This window comes from Egretta garzetta, unplaced genomic scaffold (genome assembly GCF_000687185.1).
Source record: "Egretta garzetta isolate BGI_Z169 unplaced genomic scaffold, ASM68718v1 scaffold287, whole genome shotgun sequence".
NCBI classification, from domain to species: domain Eukaryota; kingdom Metazoa; phylum Chordata; class Aves; order Pelecaniformes; family Ardeidae; genus Egretta; species Egretta garzetta.
In genome coordinates this window covers 628,974-645,781 of record NW_009260435.1, presented here as the reverse complement: position 1 = coordinate 645,781, position 16,808 = coordinate 628,974, and the positions used below count along the sequence as shown (strand labels likewise).

The following is a 16,808-nucleotide window of genomic DNA, read 5'->3' as shown; positions in this document are numbered from 1 at the left end:
CAGGCGAAACACCCCCAGCTCTCTCAGCCTGTCCTCCTAGGAGAGGTGCTCCAGCCCTCGGATCATTTTAGTAGTCCTCCTCTGGCCCCGCTCCAACAGTTCCATGTCCGTCTTGTGCTACGGGCTCCAGAGCTGGATGCAGGGCTCAGGGTGAGGTCTCACCAAGCAGAGTAGAGGGGCAGAATCCCCTCCCTCACCCTGCTGGTCACTCTGCTGGGGATGCAGCCCAGGAGATGGTTGGATATCTGGCAATCCAGATCTGTTTACAGTGGTGTCCAGCGACAGGACTAGGGGCAATGGGTGCAAACTGAAACGTAAGAGGTTTCAGTTGAATATGAGGAAAAACTTCTTTACTCTAAGGGTGACAGAGCACTGGAACAGGCTGCCCAGGGAAGTTGTGGAGTCTCCTTCTCTGGAGATATTCAAAGCCCACCTGGACGAAGTCCTGTGTAGAATGCTCTAGGAGAGCCTGCTTTAGCAGGGGGGTTGGACTAGATGATCTCCCGAGGTCCCTTCCAACCCTTGCAATTCTGTGATTCTGTAATCCACAAAATCCTGCATGCCACGGGAAAACAGATAGTCCTCTGCCTGCACAAACACGCAGTCTGAATGCAGGCAGTGATGGTGTGCCCCCACTGAGCACCCAGCCCCACAGAGCAGGGCCACCTGGTGACCCTGCACACACGAAGCAGCCCCATTATTCAGCCACAAACCATAGTTCCAAAGCAATGTCCAGCTTCCGTGGCGCATTTATTTTCGTTATCAAAGCCAGATGTATTTGGCGACCCCATGGTGCATAACCCCAAGGTTATGGTGGTGGATTTCATTCATGCCAACCTCTGCTGCTACTACCGATAACCCCCTAATCTGCATCTCAGCACCCTCCCACTACCTGATGCTTATTTTTCAGATCAAGAAACAGTACTTAGATAGTGAGCAAACGCCTCTGCCACCTTTCTTCCAGGTCATCATGCCTTTTTGGTTATTTCCATTCAGATCTGAACTCCCCAGTACCAGAAGAGGATCACCGCTAAAGTTATTCAGCCCCCGAACCAAGGATGCTGGATGCCCATCTACAGCATGTTTCAGTTCAGCTGCAAGCAGCAGCAGCGAGGAGCACTGACACAAGGGTTTGAGCTCATGTTGCATTTGATGGAGCGATGTCAGCTGAAGGAAATAGCATGCGAGTTCACAGGGGAAATAAGCCAGAGAGATGTTTCGGTTCCAGAGAGGTAATTTTACACGACAACTTATCCTAGCTCTCTCCTTTCCCCTCATGTTAAGGACTTTGCACAGTTCACGGCCTGGTTCTTCTGTTTGCTGTAAACTTGAGACATGCCTATGTAAAGTGAATATTGTGCCAAACCAAACAAATCTTCCATCCACTTGTAGTCCGGCAATATATTAGGAAGTAAAGGCAAGGCACATACCATTAAAACTGTAAGTACCACCTAATATGAACAAGAGTAGAGTCTCACAGTTAACAAAAAGAAATATTTTGCTCCATTTCTCAAGGAGTTAGATTTACACATTGGCCTTAGACTTGCCAGTATCCTTGTTTTGCAAGCTTCTAACCCATTTGTGCTTCAATCCTGTTTGACAAAGAATTCAAAGACCTCTAGTTTCTCCAGCTATTATGACAAAGCCAGAGGAGAGCGACCCACACACCTTCCCTCATTGAGGAAGATAACGAAGCACAAGCTCAAGTACAAGCACAAGTTACGCAGTATAACACAAGGAAATGCACTAGGGAGTGGAGTCGCTCATCCCTATCCACAAGAAAAGCTTCACAACTTGGGTCTTACTAGATACTGGATTAGCCAAACACTGAAACCACATTTCCTAAGCTGTCCTCAGAGCCATGTATTCTCTCCATTACAGGGTTAGCATTCAGGAGACATTGGGGCAAAGCACAGGTATTTATGTTGCAGCTAAGATGTCCTGATGGGTGCCACCTTCCTCCCAGAGCACACAGTACCTGCTAGCTGTGCTGCTGTTCTTCACATATAGAATAAACACACCGGGAACCATATAAGCTTGCTTGCTGTTCAACAAGTAAGCGAGAGTTGAGCGTTTGGTGGATATTTCAAACTGAAGGTGGCTAGCAAGTACCAAAATGAAGGTTTAAGGACACAGGGAAGCAGAAGCAGCTATAGCAAGAGCAACCCTGTGCTGCTGTATTTCCCATCTATAATGACTTAAAAATCAGCAACGTTGCAGAGAGAAGCCTAAAGTTTTCTCAAGAACCAAAACCAGTCCCTGCAATAAGATTAAGGCAACTCAGATGAGTTTGGTGCAGAGATTAGAAGATACCTTACGGCTTCCCCTGGATTAGCAACAGGGAGAAACTGAAGCCAAGGCCCAGCAAAGAAATAAACAGTAAGCGAGGAGCTGCTATCAGAGGAAGCCCTTGGTTCCTGAAGTTGGAGGAGAAAGCAATTTGTTCTACCCTTTCACACCGATCTAGACTTAAGAGTTCAGCTTATCTTATCTATAAAATGAAGTAGAGATGCAACATAGGTACTCACAGAGGTTTGTTGCCACAGTAAGCACATCCTGACAATAATGTTCCTTTGCCCTGCAACACATGGCCTTGGACTGCTTACGGCTGGCAGTTTTCTTCACTTTGAGCTTTAGAATTTTTTTCACAAGCACCAACCTTCCTGAGCAGAGATGACATCTTATTCCACCCTGTTAGCTCTACTACCATGATTTAAAACAAGAAGTGGGTTTTTTTTTTTTGTCCCATGCAGAGACTTACCTCCTAACCATGGGCAAAGTCAAGAGTACTTATGCTACCAAGTGTCCGTGTGTCCTCTGAAAGGCACCAGCCTCCCATCCAAATCCATCCCCACCACCAGACCTTCAGTTAAATAAAGAAACAGCTGAGCCTCTAAGAACTCATTGCTGAAACCCCACCTCTTGCAACTACAGATCACCTTTAGGCACTATCTTTAAACCATATTTTCCAGATTAATTACTTCATTACAAGTGCCTGTTCCCCTTTCACGCAAACTCGAGAAAGTGAAAAAACCAAGCCCAGTTCTTCAGCCTATGAGGCAGTTCTGCCACAAGGAAAGACAGCACTTCTTGACAGCATCTACAGACAAGGCCTGTGCATCAGACACTTTCCCAAACTCATTTTCTGTGGTTTGAAACCTGAAAATGCCTCCGTACTCAGCTACAAAATATCCCTTTGAATCACCGCATGTGAAAGAAATTTCATGCCATTTAGTCTTAGTCTTCTCAGTGAGATTGTGGAAGCTGGCAGGTGGCACAAGGTCATCTGAGATTTTTCAGAAGAAATTCATACCGTGAAAGTACAGGCACAATCAGAGCATGAGCAAACACACCAAGACACACAAAGGGTGCATTTGGCACGACACCCCATCGTAGGTAACCAGCAGCAACAGCTAGCCAAGACCACAGGAAATACACAGCGATCCATACTGGAGGTAAAGACTTGAAGACCATCTCACGACCTGCAGTGATGCTACTGCAACGATGCCAGACTGATTTTCCCCACTTGAATGAACTTGTCATGCTTCTTTCTGAATCTGCACAGCCTTCTAGTACCCACTGTTCGCAGAACAGTGCTCTGAGGCTCGCGTCAAGTGAGGCATCATCTCCTCTTCTTTTTGAACCTGCAATCTTCAGAGTTCGTTTGAGGTGAAGCTGCGTCCTTGTTCACAGGACCAGTGCTACGGTCCCAAAGACAGCGTCCCAAAACAAGTGAAACTCGACACATGTTCAGCTTGGCCAACTCAGGCATCTACATCAGAAAGGTCTTTCCTTTTACTAAGCGATGTTTGCATTGATACACAAGAAGAGGAACTGGAAGAATCCTGCTTTGTGACAAAACTGCACCAATTTGATTCTCATTCAGTTGGAGAAGTAAGTTTAAAGAGAGGATGCTCAGGACAATCGGACATCTGCTGCCTTTTAGAGGGAATGCTAAAAATTGGACTTACTAGGATGGACTTACTGCTCAGATTCTTTGGGCTTCCCCTGAAAAGGTAGCAAATATAGGTGGCAAGGCCCATGTATCCTCTGACTTCTCTTACACACTCACATGCTGAGAAAATAAAAGGATTAAGATTTTCCAGCCTTTTACAGAATTATTTCCTGGATTACTGTGGTAGCTGTGGGGTCTTGGTTATTTTAAGGAAAGGTCAGTTATACTGTATGACAGTTTTTCCAATCCATGTATACATATAAGAAAGCAGCTTATACCTGACCTGTGTTGTGATCAGATACATATCATATCAATTAATGAGCTTTAGTTTTCCTGGTCATGGGGTTTTTTTTCCAGGAAAGCAATCAGTGAGACTAAGCATCCATGCACCGCTCAAAAACAGCTTTCACAGATCTATTTACGACAGCACAACCACAGAGTTTGGGTGCGAGTCAAAGCTCCATATGTACTCTGCTTCTGGTTTTGGTCTCATAGTAGCTCAGATACATGGTGACGTTTAATATTCAATCAATTTCAAGTGCTGAAGCACAGTAAGAACATTCAAGGTGCTGAGAAAAAACTTTCAAAATCTTAGAAGTGAAACAATTAAGCATTTACCTCCAGATTTCTCACGGCCCAAAGGAAGTGAACAGCAGGGAAACCTTTCTCAGACAGCCATTGGTTTATCCCAGCAACATTTTCTATCCACTTTTCCCAGTGGCCACCTTCAGGTGAATCCCCAAATGGCTCTGCAAGTCCTCTACGCCACTCCAGGAGCCTGAAACGCTGCTCCCACATCACAGAGTGGTTCAGACTCCTCCACCCCATCCCCAGGGACATAACAGACCACAATTAGTCTGGACTACAGCAGCCTTAGTAGTTTAGCAGCCATGCCGAAACAGGCTAAAAGCCAAAATGAAGCAAAAACGAGACAACTCCAAGTGCAAAGAAAGCTCCCAGAGTCAGCAGCTGTAGGTCACAGTCGTGGCTCTCTAACGACAGGGCAACACCCTGCCTGTAAGGTGCAGGACAGCCTCAAACACGGTACCAGCAGCACACCAGCACACTACAACTCAGGGAGCACAGGACATACAAGCAATGGGAAGCACCAAGTTCAAGTACTCCCAAGCCTGGTGCTGGGTAGGAGGCAGATTTATACCCTGTATCCCCAGAGATGGGCCAGGCGGGTCAGAGCTGTGCCCGAGTGTACCACAGCCTTCCCACCACATACCTCATCCTGACCTTGCCTGGTCCCAGCTTCCTGCTCTGCCCACATCTAGGTACAAGAAAGGACAGAGCGGGAGTCAAAGCCAGGCTTTCAGTGTCTCCTGGGGGCTGAAGGAGACAGAGATGAGCTGGGGGGACTGTTTGACAGGCAGCTGAATATGAGCCAGCAGTGTGCCCAGGTGGCCAAGAGGGCCAACAACATCCTGGCTTGTATCAGGACTGGTGTGGCCAGCAGGAGCAGGGCTCCTGCCCTGGGCACTGGGGAGGCCACTTAGATAAGGTTGCATAGCGCTTCTGTCAGACAGGTGATTACTTGTGAATAGCATAGAGAGAAAGAGCACAAAATAATAATGGAAACAGCTTTAAATACAGGGGAAGGTCAGATCTGGCTGGATGAAGGTAGCCAAGAGTCAATATGTAACACTTACCATCCCTGAGGGTATTTAAAAGCCAGGCAGATGAGGTGCTTAGGGCCAGGGTTTAGTGGTGGGATGGCAGAGTTAGGGGAACGGCTGGGCTTGATTATCTTAAAGGGCTTTTCCAACCTAAATGACTCTATGGTTAGAAGAGCCGAGTAGCCCCTAGGTTCCTAGAACAGTCATGCCTGGCACATCCACATCAGGTGGCTTATCCTGTTTAACACCTAGCTACCCTAAAAGGCATCTTCCTGCTCCTTCATCCATCAAACAGCCTCAAGTTTCTCCAGCTCTGGCACTCGTTTGACTTCTCAGCGAGCCAACTCCAGAACTGCACAGCTTTGCATCAGGTTCCTGAGCTGAATCCCTACCGAGAGGTTAAAAAAAGCCTCAGAGACAGCCCGAAGAAAGGTTCAGGTAGATGGTATCATCCTTTTCAGCAGTTGTCACATGCTGTTATTCCATTAAACGGACAACTAAGGAATTTGCAGACAATTGTACATTTATGATTCTTCCAGCACCTCAAAATAAATGTATGTATTTGAGGAGTGCTGCTTTCCCCTGTTGTTTGGTAATTTTCAGTAGCTCTTTTCATATCCTGTACAATAACAGAACGCCAAGAACATAAAAGGCTTTCATTTGTGTTAACTGCAGCAGTAACAGCGTTCACTGAAACTGCAGCCACATCTTCCACCCTCACGTGTTTCTGAAATGCTGGGATGCAGCACAGCCTCCCTCCCCCATGCCACCAGAAGAAAAGAGGATAGGAAACACTGAGTTTGAAAACTGGCAGTGCTAATTGCTCAAGTAATGCTAATTCTCATAAGACAGCTTGATATCCACACACACACCCCCCAACAGTACATTTATGGAAACATTAAAAACCATGGAAAAGGCCTCATAGCGTACCACAAGAGATAAGGATCCATCATTGCTCAAATGAAACTGCAAGGCTTGCACTGGGTTTTTAGCAAGGAAATGGAAATCACGCTGACATACAATTGTTCCACCCCCACGTTCGCCTTCACGCATTTCTTACAGGTCAATTTTAAAGAATTAAGTCTTGTTCAGCTAAACATCTGGTGGCTGTTGCTAGAGGAAACAGACTATCTGCAACACTTGAGCAAAAATAATGAGTTACATAAAAGCCAGGCTGCATAAGCAAGAGCAAGCACTTTGCCAGTCCATGAATCTCAAACATTACATGAAGCTCCATGTTTAATTTTGGGGTTAGAATACAATGAAGTGAACCCGTACATACTACAAAAGCCACCAAGATTTGAGTTTTCTCTAAGTTTATGAGAGCATAATCATGCCGTAGCGTAATTAACCTTCTAGATTTTCCATAAACAGCAGAGACAGATGAATTACAGCTTAAAACCAGACTAGGTCAGCCCTAGGGCAATTTTCAGACTTCAATCGAGTCAGTACAAGTTGAAGCATTACAGAAGATGGGTTTGGTTGTTAACTATTTGAGTTAGGGGCTCCCCCATGCCTAGTGGAAGAATATTTTTCCTTAACGCTATGGTCACTGTCCCCTTTTCCTTGGGGTTTACCAGTGTTTGGAGGCCAACACCCAACAGTTGAATATACACTGCACTAAACAGGGGGCATGAGTTTGTGGGAAAAGTTGAAACGGAGTTCTAAGGGCATCACCACTCAAGACCCTAAGACCAACTAGAAGCCTTGTAAGATCACAAGTTTTTGATAGGGGCTTTACAGATCATGGAGTCCCACAGCAGGAGACGCAGCATTCCCGAGAACATCTCAAGCAGCATAACTGTAATATACTGGAATTGCACTTCACATTATGTACTTTTCTACAAATAGATATTGCTCTTCTTTGAGGAGAGCTTCAGCACTTAAATAATCCAGAAGTCTGATGGATGACTAATACAACGAGAAAGCTCCGCGTACAGAAGGATATTTTAGCTACCACACATCATCAGGACCACTCTCAATACGCAAAGAACAGCAGAGGCACCTACGGCTTTCGCTACCGTCTCCCTCTTTTTGAGATGGGCTCTGAGACTTGGATTCCAGCTAGCTTCTTCCACCCCCTGGAGAAGTCCACTCTGCAGTCAGCCCAAATCACTCAGCACGGAGTTCTCCTGTGCAAGCCACCACTGGGCCAGGTCTACCCCATATCACTACGTACTGTATCCACTACCACGCAGAAAGCCACTCCAACATACCACTTAGTGAGAACGGCAGAGATGTACCACGTGAGCAACTGTTTAAGCTGGGAATTTAACCGTTAACTGGCAGGCGCTGCTGCTCTTGTTCATTTATACCATCCAGGAAAAAAAAAAAAGTGATCCTAAAGCCAGATTCTTCAAGCTGGACATGGTTCACCGGGCACACTGGAGGACAGTAAGGCAGAGTCGAGAGCCAACTCCTCACTCACACAGACAATGCCTGCTTCTGCAGCACAAACACAGGAGTGGAAGCACCTGGCAGTGGTTGCACCAGAGCTGGGAAGAAGTTAGGCCAGCACGCCTCTGCCCAGGGATCCCAAGGCAGGGGACACCCAAGTGAAGACACAAATGCTTCTTGAACGAGTGATGATGCGAGTCAGGGTGCTGGCTCAGAAAGGAGTACGGGCAAGTAGAAATCGTGAAATGGGAAAACCCGAGCTTCTTTAAATATTAAATTTAAATATACAGAAAGATAAAAGCAGGCAGGAACGGGATACAAGTGTAGGCGTCTTGGGAGCAAGATCCATGGCTGAGACAGCAGCACTTTTCAGTCTTGGAATGGATAAAGAATTTCAGTAATGCATTATGAACTTCCACCCTATTAAAAAAACACAAGATGGGTCTCCTCGTTGTGTCATCTAGCATGCACACTGCCTAGCAGTCTGTGCTAAGAATCCACATCCTCGGGTGTAAAAGGCTGAACAGAAAGCGGGGGGGGGGAAACAAATTAGATGTCGTGAGCCGAATAGAAGCTTTGCCCAAGTGAAAAAGCACACTACAATCCAAAACCCCATGGCAATAGGTTGATCTGATAGCAAAGAAAAGTTCCCAAGATCCCAGACATCTCTCAGGTACGATGAAGAAAAACAAGGCAATGACTTTGGTCACAAAAGAAACCCTCTACAACGTCACAGCAACAAAGCTTTAGGCTTCAGGGGCTTATCTTTAAGACAAAACAATACAGCATGAAGCATAGTCAGATGACTACAGTCTCCCTTGGACTCACATGAAGGTATTAAAAACACTGCACTGCACCAGTCTGAATTGCTCAAACTAAAGACTTCTCAAACAATTAACGGCTCTCCTACTACTGGCTCCAAAAAAAGATAAATCTGTTTTAGGGTATGAAACTGCAAAATAATTTGAGACACTGTAGCAAGCAAAATTGAAAATGGGTTTCTCCTGCAGGCTGGAAGCTACTGAAAGTATGAAAGAGTTGTCCATCCACCTGCCCCCCCCAGCTGAAATTACCAAAAGGCAAGAGCTCATTAAGCTTTCTACATACAAAATGGAAATTACAATCTAGAAAGAATTTGGTTTGTCACGTTATTTTGTCCAAAAGTAGAAACAGTATTCCCAAAGGATGAGACTCAATTATGGCGCTGAACAAAATGCCCCAACTACTTAATCAGCATTGCTTAGTCTGCACTGGCTTATGGTTGAACAGAAATAGTGTTTGTCACCAGATACATATTTTTTCAGAAGTCCAGAAAGGGAAATCTAGTGGCAGCTTCACTCCTGCAGTACTCATTATGTACACCCAAAACCACTCCTGTCAAGTAGAGACTTGCGCTGCTCTCAAGGTCATCACTTTTATCAAATCAAAACACCTCCTTTTTTGTTCACATCACTATTGCCCATTTCATGAAACCAATGTATCTCTCTGCACTGGAGTCAGTCAAACACTCTCACCTACAAATGTTATTCCCTTTGATTTCTCCATTCTGGAGAGGAAAATTTTCCCAACACCTTCAGTTTTGAGTTTTCTGCTCATTTCATAGGTCATTTGTAATAGAATAGGCAACCTAGCCCGTATTTTACTTATCACACTGGAAAAAAGCCTTATAACCCTTATAAAACCCAAAACTCTCCTCCTGGTAACAAAGTTAAAGCACTTCTAGAGAAGCTTCAGTTCACCACAGAAGACTTTGGACTCTCCCTGACTTTAATGCTACCCGATTTCCTCGGTGGAGATACTAATCATTGACAAGCAGCATTGCAGCTACCTACTTCTCAGCTCAACACATTGGTTCTAAAAATAAAGCCAGGGAGAGTAGATCAGGGATACAAGTTCCCAGAGATGGTACTTCAGGTGAAAAATGCTGACAAAATTGGGGGGGGGGCATATGGAATTAAGGTGGAAATAACAAATAATAATTGAACAACCTGCACTGGGGTCTCTAAGCATCCCTTCACAGGCTTGACAGATATTTCACATAACCTGGCTATAAGTTACTGGATTTTATAGTGTCTTCCTTTATCTGTGGTTGTTTCAGGGTTTTTTAGGAAGGAATATTTGAGTTGCATGCTAAGAGGCTCCAGGATATCAAAGGCATGTGATACTCGCTGCACGTTTTATAACTCACTTTTTTGTATGTTTGTTATCTGAAATCACAGGGTAGCAAGTGCTGGGGCACGGGAGCAGCAGAGCGACCAGTCAGTCATATCTGTTGTCAACCTGGAGGAGAGGAAAGGAGGTTTTTAGAAAGTCTCAATGCAACAGTTCATACAAGCAACTTCCAATCTTGCTCTATTCCGCCACACACACAAAAAAGCAGCATTGCTTGCCGTTTTCAGTTTAATACACTGTTTTGCAAGTACACTGTGGATGAAACAGAGCCAAACACTGATGATGTCCTGTGCACCCTGCTCTAGGCGAACCTGCTTTAGCAGGAGGGTTGGACTGGGTGATCTCCTGAGGTCCCTTCTAACCCTTGCCATCCTGTGATTCTTATAGAACAATCTAGTAGTTCAATTACCCCACGTCCAGGCAAGCTAATAGCTTTCTGTGCAATAACATGAATTTTAGTTCAGAAGACAACAGCTTTTTCTTAAAATATAGATGTTTCCAGCTCTTCGGTAGTTTTGGGTTTTGATTTTGGTAAACTGTGTTTCCCTACCTTGGGAAACAGGTTCCCAAACCTGAACTGCCATGACGCAGCATCCCCAGGCTGGCTCCATCGCCTGCAATGCTCCAAGTGCTTTGGTCAGAAGGAAGCACAAGGGGTTTTTTTTTGTTTGTGCCTTTTTCCCCTTAAACAACACCCTCCAGAGCACATTGGCACAGGGCAGAACAGGGCCCAAACACCAGTTTCCGAGGGGGAGTGCACTGTAACAGGGATACGAAGGTCAAACCAAAATGAAACCATTTCTGGAGAACTCTGCCCAGGGTGACCAGAGGCACGCTGTTCTGTTCTGCATTCAGAACTTGGGCATTGACTTCCTTTGGAAGGAAACACATGGATTGGTCAAACAAAAACTAAAGTTTTAAACAGCAACTTGAAGTTCTGAGAAGCTCTGATCGTCATCTAGAAGACAGGTGCTTCTGACATGCTGAAATACCACATTAGATTCCCTTACATGAGATGCTCTGACAGGGGCTATAAGCAACCAGGCTCCTCAGTGCCTAACAGGCATTCCAAGTCTAAGCTAGAACTTTTATCTGTATTTTCCTAACTATCACAGCAAGGGTAGTAACGTAAGGGTCCATAATAACCCCTCAAAGTACTTGTTCTGCAAGCACACAGTGGGGGGGAATAGTCGTTCTTTACCCTGACCACAGCAGAAGAAAACCCTGCACCAGAGAGCATTTTTGCTTTCTCCAATATCAAGTGCAAGAGAGACCAAAGTTGCCATCACCACGCCGCGAAGAGACACCACTTCGACTGAAGCACGCAGGAATTTGGTCTACCTCTGCCCCGTACTTTCATAAGCTTATTGTCAGTCCAGTTCAAGTTACATACGTGCTCCTCCAATGTCGTCCACTATTTCCGTCCTCAAGAAGCTAGGATTGCTCAACAGCATTGTACAAGACTTCAAAAGTCTCCATGAGCTCACAACAGCTGTCATTAATTAATCCTCATCTACAATTATCCAGCACCAACTCCTGAATGAAACCAACCACTGGGGTGAGGAACACACACCACCGCTTCGGTGTACAAGTGGTGAGTGACACCCATTCCTCTAGAATGAAAAGGCAGTAGGTAGTTGGATATATCCCCCAATATTAAGTTTATTGCAAAGCATTTAAGGCAAGCTTTTGTTCTTCTTGACATTAAAGCTGCTCCAAGTTATTTGACCAGGTCAAAGGCTGCAGCAAGGAAGAACCAGCCAAGCTTGTATCAAACCAAGCTCTACAAGAAAGGGAAAACGCAGGTGCCTAGTTTAGAGTGACTGCAGCTTTATTTAGTTATGTGACATTGCAATCCTAACACCACTCTTGGGCAAAGAATAGGAGTATCCCATTAACATGACACTCCACATATTTAAATGCTGAACAGCCTTTAACACGGTGAAGTTTGCTCTCTTGACACCTTGAACATGTCCCAGTTAAACTTAGAAGGGAAAAACAGAAGTTGTGCATAAAAATTCCAAAAAGGGTTCATTAACCAGAAACTGCCTCCGTTTCTTTACGTAAATACCAACCTCTACTAAGAGGTGACATCTCCAAACAAGGAAGCTAAACTGAAGACTCCATTTATAACCCACTCCGTGGTACAATGATTTACTTTAGGAATAAAAGTAAATAAATCATCTCATGCTATCCTAAGGTTCAGGTTTGAACCAGGGCTTCGGCATTTTTCATGCTCCGCTTGAAGAACAAGACGACAGGTGCATTATGGAGAAGTTGAAGTGTAACATGAGAAAATCCCTCACGCTGGTTGGCCTCTGCCACTTCCTACAGGCAAGGCCAAGTGACAAAAACCCATCCCCACCTCATACAAGACATTTACTAACAGACCTTTCGAGCTGCAGCACAGCAAACACTACTTCTCCCATGTTCACACAGTTGGGACTCCGGCATCTTGAGAGCACCTGAGGTTCAAAAGGCAGAGCTCATTTTCCATCCTTTCCCCAGCTGTACACCGATGGTGCTGGGCTCACCCAGAAATCGTGTCCGGTAACAAGATGGCTCAAGCAAAGCACAGTGGCTGCAGCATACCTTAAACCCAGCAGAGAAGCCAGGAACCTTGTTTAGCTGCAAGCATGGCACCAAGCAGAAAGCTACCTCTCGCATCAGCAAAAAGGAATGGCTAACAAGCGAGAGTATGTGGACAAACTGGTTGGAGCACTAGTTTATCATGGTAACGAGCGCCACTCTTTCCTTTTCCAGGAAGCCTCGATGCCCAAAGCCCAACATTACACAGAACCCAGGAGACCACGTCCCTTCGTGAAGGGAAGGGTAAGGCAGCTGAAAGGAGCTGCTATGGAAAGAAAAATTATGACAAAAAGAGGCAGTCCGAAACCGTTAACAGCAAGGGGGTTGCTTTCTAGCTTTTGACAGCTAATTAAACTTTTTTATGTTTGATTAGCACCTCCAGACACTGAGCCCATTTCCTGTGACATCTTCTTGATGGTATGAGCTAGGCCTTCGGCTCGGAGACACACATCTCTGCTTGAACTCAACAGGCCATGGCTTCGTACGACCATGCAGATGCAAGGCAGAATCCTTCGATGAGGATGCTCTGCTCCCCGCGAGGCAACTTGCTTCAGGAAGAAGAGTTTTTTATTTAACAGAGTGCCAAAACCAGAAGGATACAAAGCATTCGGGGGTGCGGAGCTGGACATAGGTCCCATGCACCTGTACTCCAGACACGCTCCTCTGCATCGCTCGACATAACCATGGCAAAGCCGCCTCTTCTCAGCACACCACCGACAAGCGGAGTTTGTTTCAGCCTTCAAAGGCCACAATAGTCAGACAAACAGCATCACATTGGCTGGCAAAGCCCCACAGACCCCTAAAACTTCTTCCAGCTGTCAGCGAGAGAACAAGGCTATGTTAAAAGCTTTGAGCCTCACTAGACGTTCCTCCCCATTACTTTCCAAAGCAAGGAGCAGATGAGAAAGAGAAACTTGTTTCAGTTTCAGAGTGAAACTAATGTCCCTGAAGGCAGCTCGTGAAGAACTGATATTTGCTACCTTTGAGTACACAACCAGGTCTTTCATCTCCTCCGGGGGCCAGGGAAATCTGTGCCAGGCTGAACTGAGATGTGATTTCTGAGGCACAGCACTTGAAAATTGGGGGGATACCACCAACGCTTCTCAGCTCCCAGAGGAGGACATTGCTTCTGCCGCAGTGAGGAAGATGACTCTACCAACCCATTCCTTAGTAGTGCTCTTGAGGAGCTGGTACACAGACAGATTTTGGATCTTTTGTACTTCAGCTCATTATTATTTTATTACCAGTCAGCACCACAAAACTCTGGGTAATACTTTAAAAAAAAAACAACTTGTCAACTTTAGGCTCGAGGCATTTATAGAGTTACCAAATTAAAGCACGGGAACAATATTAAAATTCCAACCTAATGGATGCTGCCCTACTCCAAAGTCTTTACGCTGTCTAGCACAGCAAAAAAAAAAAAGGTAAGACTGCTCCCACTGGCATTAGATGATGGAACAAAACCTCAAGAGCAAACACAACGCTCCAGCACTCGCATCAAGCTCAAACGAGAACTTTGCTTAGCAGTGCACAGAACGTGTAGTTCTGCAGAAACAAGTGTCTTATTTGAGAAGCGACCCATCAGACCTGGATCAACATATGTTCAGGCAAGCAGATTTTCAACCATAGAGTTCCATACCCACATGAAAACATAAGATCTCTGTAGGCCATTTCTGGTGTGCAGGAAGGCCTTTTTAGGAAACCTCAACACAGCCAGAGTTTCTGCTCCAAGTCAAATGCATAAACCTTCAAAAGCCTTGCCTAGAAAAAGGCTCACCTCAAGCAAGCAAACTCCCAAAGAAAAGCTGCCTAATGGGTAAAGCCATTAAACAGATGAGCATGTAGCATGAAACATCCCTCCCCTATTCTGCCAGTGCAGAAGGAACAGCTCTTCAGGAGCAATAAAGATAAGAGTATGACATTTCAGGCAGTCCAGCAAATTCAAGCTGCATGTTGCCTGAAAGTAAGAAGAAGGAGCAAGTCCCCATTTTTAAGTTCAACCAGACAAGAGCAGCTAGAACGTATCACCCGTACCTCCATCCATACGCTGCTCTGGCTGCTGAACAGTCACAGAAATGATGAACGGATACAGCTCAGAGGACAGCAGCAGAACACCTAAAGCCCTGTCGTCCAAGAGGCAAAGACGTGAACCAAAGAATACAGCTCATCTGGCTTACCCTCCAGCTTGAACAGCAGCTGTAAGCAGATGTCTAGGAAGGAGAAAGAAGAGGGTAAGCATACATAACTTCTCCATGCACCCTTCCACCTCCAGGGGTTATTTCCAGGCCTTCCCAAGTCAGTTTGGGCTTCTGGGTCCTCAGGAACAGTCAGCGCAGCTTCTTCATGAACACGTCCAGTTCCTCTCCAACTCACCCCAACTTTTTGTAGCCACAGTAGCCCTTGGCTAGTTCAACAAGTCTGCTATTCGCTGCCTGGAAAACAATGTCCTCCTGCTTCTTCTGAACCCACCTCCTTTTGGTTCCAAACCTCATGGGAGAGGTGGACTGTCCTTCCACATCCACCCCTGATGATTTTGTTGACCTGACCCAACCCACTGCCGACCCTCTGAAGTTAGCCAGATAGAAATAACCACGTCTTGCCAGAAGGGGGAGAGGAAGGCTCTTAACTCTGACTGCACAGAATACATAAGCAGCATTACATACCAACTAGCTGTGAATAAATAATCAGTATTATTTACTAATTATCAGTAGATATTAAAACCTATGCCTAGTGGACAGCAGAGCAGCAGTGAAGCAGAAAGGACCCAAACCACACATTAAGGCTGTCTGCCCTCAAACCATGGAAAGTGGCAGCATCAAACAAGGGAAAGTCACACCTTGTTGGGTGTATTTTGCCATCTTTTTGTCAGAAACAAATACATTCAACACCTGGAAAGAGTTGGACAGAAAACTGAATGCCTTAACAACTGCACTTGAAGCTAAGCTCCTGCTTGGACTCAGTAATTTGCAAATTCCTCCCTGAATACACCCCAAATTTGACATCCACTTTCATTCTGCTCAACTGCAGTAAGAGAGTCAGCTTTTATTTTGGCACTGTACTCGGGCAATGCTCAGAGCAGTATTTATCCTCTGACATCTAGGTTAAAAAAAAATTATATATATATACACACACACTGCTGCCTGCAAAAAACATTTGACATCTCTCTCTCAATTCCCTTAACTCACAGAGTAGCCCACGCATTTCAAACGTAGTGAGAGAATGCTGCAAGCAGGTCTAGATCTCGATTTTGCCTTTACAAAAGCAGAAGAGCAAAGCAATCTTTTTGGGCTATCTAGTGGCATGCCTACCCGCCATCTCTGCCTGTGTGAAGGGTCAATATTCCCAGCTAGCTGCTGAAACCCGCACTGACTTCTCATGCATAACAGAAAGCCTCCACTTTGTTAACAGCAAAATATTGAAGACTTGAAAAGTGATGCCAGCGGTCTTTGTGATTAAAGGGAACAGAAAGGTGCCTCAAATAAGACAAGGAGACTACAAAGTTTAGAGAAATCATGCAGGCAAGTTCAGGTAGGTCTACTCACAACACATGAATGTCATATGAAGTGAAAAATCTTTAAATCTTTTGGCTCATCCGGAACAGAATCCTGCTTACTCTAAATTAAATTTCATTAAATAAAGTTTTCACTGCCTATACTTACTTGAGATATTCCCAACGCGGAGCCAGACTATGTGTTTCCAGCAGCAAGCAATCACTCGATATTATGTGGTTCAATGACATCTCAGCTTGAGTGTGCATAAACGTGATGGCCCTGCTGAGGATGCTCATGAAGATAACTATTTTATGCTCTCCATACCAGCCTCCGTGCCTGAAACTCTGACCAGTTTGAAACTGCCTCCAAAGCTTGAAGCTCAAAGTGGGAAAGCCCACCCATGGAGTATTTTACTTTTCGCTTCCAGATGATTTAACCTTTTACCCCCCCGACAGCTATAGATACTGTGCAAGAAACAGTAGCCTGGAAGAACAATAGTGTGTGGCTCTGAGAAAAACAAGCGCACGTCTTAATGTGAAACATCTGCTTTTTACTCTCTTTTTTTTTTTTTTTTTTTTTTTT

The 16,808-nt window shown here is 45.1% G+C and overlaps 1 protein-coding gene across 2 annotated transcripts in view; it reads right to left on the bottom strand.

Annotated features, from left to right (window-relative positions):
• Nucleotides 1-16,808, bottom strand: part of CSNK1G1 (casein kinase 1 gamma 1) — a 112,857-nt gene that overhangs the window by 82,530 nt on the left and 13,519 nt on the right. The window contains exon 2 of one of the 2 annotated variants that reach the window (XM_035899352.1): nt 10,159-10,254. The gene's annotated coding sequence lies outside the window, so the exon portion shown is untranslated. The remainder of the gene's footprint in view (nt 1-10,158; nt 10,255-16,808) is intronic. The other variant, XM_035899351.1, reaches the window with a different exon arrangement.